A 5,486-nucleotide genomic window follows, 5' to 3' on the forward strand; every position below is an offset into this window, starting at 1 on the left:
TCTGTTGGAACAACTGCTTCGTATGTGTGTACAGATTTCTCATGAGCACAATTAAATGATCTGGCATACTCATTTTCTGCCGTTGTCCATAGCTTATCATCAGCTACACAGTTGAAAGTTTGGGCACTCAATAAAGCACAGATATACATATTTCTGGTATTCTCTGCTTTCAGCCAAGATCTATTTCTTGACAGCAATGATACCACCTCATTCCATGTCCTCGTCTGAATTCAGCTTGAACTTTTGGCAGTTCCCTGTCAATGTACTGTTGCAGTAAATTTTAATTTATATTTAGCAAAATTTTACTTGTATGTGATATTAATGACATTGTCTGATGATTTCCACATTCTGTTGAGTCACCTTTTTTTGAAATGGGCACAAATCTGGATCTCTTCCAATCATTGGCCAGGTAGTTATTTTCCAAATTTCATGGCAGAGTTGAGTGAGTACCTCTAGTGCTGCATCAGTTTGTTAAATATTTCAATTTGTATTCCATAAATGCCGTAGCCTTGTTCTTCATCAATGCCTTCAGTGCACCTAGGACTTCTTCTGTTGGTGCCAAGGACCCTTGATCATATCTTAACTCTTGAAGTGTTTGAATGTCAAAAATTTCATTGGGGTACAATGACACTGTGTATTCCTTCCATCTTATTTGATACTTACTGCATCTTTCAATATTTTCCCTAAAGAATTATTTAATATTGAAAATTAAGGATTGCATGTTTTCCTCAGGTCTTTCAGCTTGAGAAATGCTAAGTGTGTTAGTCCCTTTGGTTTTCTAATTCCAGATCATTGCACATTTTATTATAATAGAAGACCTTTGTTTTCCTGAGCTGTCCTTTGAAATTTTCTCTTCAGCTCTTTAGCTCTTCATTTATTCCATTTTCTTTAACATCTCTATGCCGGAAAGCAAGTTTCAGAGTCACTTCTGAAATTCATTTTTTTTTTCTCTCTCTTTTCCTTATTAAGGACTTCTGCTTTCTTCATGTATGGTGTTCTTAATGTCATCCCACAATTTTACTTGTTTTCAGTCATTAGTATATAATGCTTCAAGTCCGTACTTGAAGTGATCTCTAATTCAAGGTGGCATATGTTCAAGTTCATATTTTGGCTCTCAAGGACTTGTTTCAATTTTCTTCAGCTTCAGCAAGAACTTACATTTGAGCAATTGATGGTCTGTTCCACAGTCTGTCTCTGGTCTTGTTTTACCTGATTATATTATGGAGCTATTCCACCATCTCTTTTCACAGATGTGATTATACACATGGACTTTACCAAATGGAATACACAGATATCATATTGACATCTTTGATTTCCATGTATTCCATTTAGTGGAGCCTATGTATATAATTGTCTTTTATGTTGTCTGAAAGACATTTTCAATGAATAAGTCTTTGGTCTTGCAAAATTCAGTCATGTGATCTCCACAACCATTTCTATCACTAAGGCCATATTTTCCAACTACTGATCCTTCCTCTTTGCTTACAATCTTTGCATTACAATCATCTGCAATTATCAATACAACTTGAATACATGTTTAATCAATTTCAGACTAAAGAAGTGGGTAGAATTTTTCAATTTCATCATCACTGGCTTTAGTGGTTGGTGCCTATCAAAATAATGGTGGAAATGGAATTAAAAATAGTGATTTTTCTCACAAAGATTTGAAAACACCATTTATTATCTAAATGCATAAATATTTCCCTTTCCAAGTTTCCTGACATCAAATAGTTAAAGAGTTCCTAGAGCTTTCCTCGAGCAGACATGCCTCATTTGTGATGGTGTACTGTGGAGTTAGTTCCGACTCATAGTAATCTTGCATAGGGTTTCTGAGGCTGTAAATCTTTACAGGAGTAGAAAGCCTCATCTTTCTCCCTCAGAACAGCTGGTAGTTTCCAACTGCTGAACTTCAGGTTAGCAGCTCAACTTATAACCACCACTACACTCACTGTTCTGATGCTATTACATTTCTGCTTCTCCCATTTAGCAGGGAAGGTTGTTGTTGTTGTTAGGTGCCTACGAGTTGGTACCAACTCATAGCGTATGAACGACAAAACAAAACACTGTCTGACCCTGAGCCAACTTCACAATCGTTGCCACGCTTGAGCCCATTGATGCTGCCACTTTGACAATCTATCTCCCTGGGGGTCTTCCTCTTTTCCTCTGACCCTTCACCTTACCAAACATGAAATCCTTCTCCAGTGGCTGGTCCCTCCAGACAACATGTACAATTTCCAATTTTCCTAGACTTATACTTCGTACATTCCATGTTCCAATTATTAATGGGTGTTTTTTATTATTACTGTTATTATAATTATTACAGCTGTTTCTCTTCATTTTGAGTTATGCCTCATCAGCAAATGAAGGTCCCGCAGGCTTTACTCCATTCACACCATCACAGTCAATTCTACTTTGAGGAGTCAGGTCTTCCCCAGATGTATTTTGAGTGCCTTCCAACCCGAAGGGCTCATTTTCCGGCACTATATCTGACAGTGTTTCTTTGCTATTCATAAGGTTTTCAGTGACTAAATATTTAGAAGTAGTTTGTCACTCCTTTTCCTAGTTGGTATTAATCTGGAAGCTCATCTGAAAAGCTCATGGGTGACTCTTCTGGTATTTAAAATATCTGTAGCATAGCTTCCAGAATCACAGCAACTCACAAGCCATCACAGTAGACAATCTGACAGACGAGTGGTGGTAGTTTCCCAGTAATTCTACAGCATTGAATTGTTATTTATTTAAATAAAATACATTGATTCACATCTCTGGAATGTTTTCCTTTTTAGAGAACTCCAAACTATAAAACTTGAGTTCTTTAATTCTGACCGCTTTACTGCATAACATCTATGAGTATATATTCTGAACTCTAATGTAAGGAATGTCATTACCTAGATTTGTCTGAAAAAAAAAAAAAATAATCATACAAATTAGTGTAGAAAAAACAATTACCTGTGAGTCTGTACTCTGTAGCTGAAGTGGAATTCTATGGATTGATTCTAGTTTCTTCTGAAAAAGAGAAGTATTTCTTTTACTTATATTTTTAAGGTCAAAATCACCAATGCTAATATGGAAACTTCTGTTGCTTTTAACTGTCATTGAGTTGGTTCTAACTCATAGTGACTGTGTATAGGGGCCTAAGGAACAGCTGGTGAGTAAGAACTGCCAACCTTGTAGTTCATATTGACATTGTAGTCCAGTGCTTATCCTACAGTGCCACACCAAGACTCTCATGTAGGAAATAGCTTTTATAATTTTGTGACCTTGAATTTTTTGTAAGAAAATTTTCTTCTATAGAGTGTTTGTTGTTTAAATAACTGCTGATATACCTATATAGTAGAAAGTACTAGAAAAATTGCAATAATAATTATGAGTATAAGAATCAGCACCAAGCTGGTTCATTTGAGCCAAAAGTCAAATAAATACTCTTCTTCCAACTTCTCCACCATTTATGACACCTGACATGATATTCTTCCAACATCACTCTTTCTCTTTATTAAGTTTGATAAGTGATTGGAACAGTCACAGAGAATTCTTGGAAACAATACATCTCCAACCTGTTGTACTGCAAGAGCTCATGTTTATATACAACTATTGTCATAACCCAAGGAGCTCTGGTAGCATAGTGGTTACGAATCAGGCTACGAACCACAAGGTCAGCAGTTCAAAACTAACAGCTGTTCCATGGGAGAAAGATGAGGCTTTCTGCTCCCATAAAGATTTACAGTCTTGGAAACCCTGTAGAAGGTCACTATGAGTCGGAACCAACTCCACAGCACATAACAACTACTGTCATAACCTAGCCTTAGATTTTCACGTTAACTCTTTTATACTCTGAATAACCCTATAATAAAACAGTCACAACCTGTTGTCGTCCAGTTGATTACAACTCACAGAGACCCTATAGGATACAGTAGAATTGTCTGATAGGGTTTCCAAGGGCACAAGAAGATAAAGCAATCTACCGCAAGGTCAGTTTGAATCATAAAGTGGCAGTTTAAACTCACCAGCCACTCTTTGGAAACACTGTACAGGGTCACTATGAGTCAGAACTGACTTGATGGCACTATCAGCAACAACAATCCTTACACATGTCTACATACATCTTTCTCCCACAGAGTGGTTGGTGTGTTTGAATTGCCCACCATTTTGGTTTCCAACTGAGCACTTTAGCCACTGCACCATCAGGACTAATAAACAACTCTTAAATGCTTTAATATAGACAACAAGATACAAAGGAGTGTGTTCACTACTTGGAAGAAAAACTGTTGCCTTTGAATTATGGTATTGGAGAAGATATTAAATATACCATACAGCTAGAGTGATTCTTAAAAGCAAGGATGGCTTCATCTCAATTACTTTGGACAAGTTGTCAGGGTGACTAGTCTCTGGGGAAGGACATCATACTTGATACAATGGAGGGTAATATAAAAGGAGGAAGACTTCAGAGAGCCGAATTGTCAGTGGCTAGAACAATATACTCAAACATAAAACTTATTTTGAGAACGGTGAAGGACTAGACGGTGTTTCATTCTGTTGTACGCATGGTCACAATGAATTGAAACTGGTTTGATGGCAGCTAACAACAAGTAGGTTTAGTACTATTCCTTATCCTAGAATCTATACTGACAGTGGGGATTGTTTGTCAGACACGGATTAAAAAGACTACCCTCAGGGTGTGGCTATCAGAAGACACTCAACCTTCCTTTATTGATCAACATCTGAGACTTTACTAGTTAAAATACATAATGTCTGAAGTAACATTTCTGTAGTTATATACATAATGAGTGTTTGAAATGTTGGTTTCAGTACTAAAGCTATGTGACTAAACACATGAGAATTGACAAAAACTTTGCCTGAATGTTGTTGGTGATGTTAGGTGCCTTCAAGTCCGTTCCAACTCACAGCGACCTCATGCTCAATAGAAAGAACACTACCCAGGCTTGTGCTACCCTCATAATTGTTAAGTTTGAGCCCCTTGCTGCTACCTCTATGTCTTCCCAGCTTGTGGGGGTTCTTCTTCTCGTTTGCCGACCTTCTTCTTTACCAAGTGTTTAGGTTCAAACCCAGAAGGGAAAACCTTCCATGTGAGTATTCCTTGAGAGACCAAAAAAGTGACCAGGAAACTGTCTGAGAGACATTAGTTTATTACAGAAAAAGATGGTGTGCAAATGGAATCTTATTAACTGGGACGAGAAGAGCAACTGTCCCCAGTGGCAACTGGCTGGACAATCAAGATTTTCCACGCAGGGGGTTGGAGGTGGGGTAGAGGGGTTTGTGGGTCCTTTTACCTTGTGTGGTAAATAAGCTTCAAAAAGAAGGGTGGAGGTGGTCTGAGGAAAGTCTTATCGCCAGCTGAGACTCAAAGAAAAAATGAAAAACAGCCTAGCCCCAGCTGCCTGCTACTTCCTAGTCCATGGGAACAAACAGCTTCAGTATGTAGGTAGTGGTGGTGGTTATGTGCCGTGGAGTCGGTTCCAACTCATAGC

The 5,486-nt window shown here is 38.0% G+C and overlaps 1 pseudogene; it reads right to left on the reverse strand.

The window, feature by feature from the left end:
• LOC102834805 overlaps positions 1–5,486 on the reverse strand; it is a 12,907-nt pseudogene that overhangs the window by 1,672 nt on the left and 5,749 nt on the right.

The sequence above is a fragment of the Chrysochloris asiatica genome, unplaced genomic scaffold (genome assembly GCF_000296735.1).
Source record: "Chrysochloris asiatica unplaced genomic scaffold, ChrAsi1.0 scaffold00044, whole genome shotgun sequence".
Classification (NCBI taxonomy): domain Eukaryota; kingdom Metazoa; phylum Chordata; class Mammalia; order Afrosoricida; family Chrysochloridae; genus Chrysochloris; species Chrysochloris asiatica.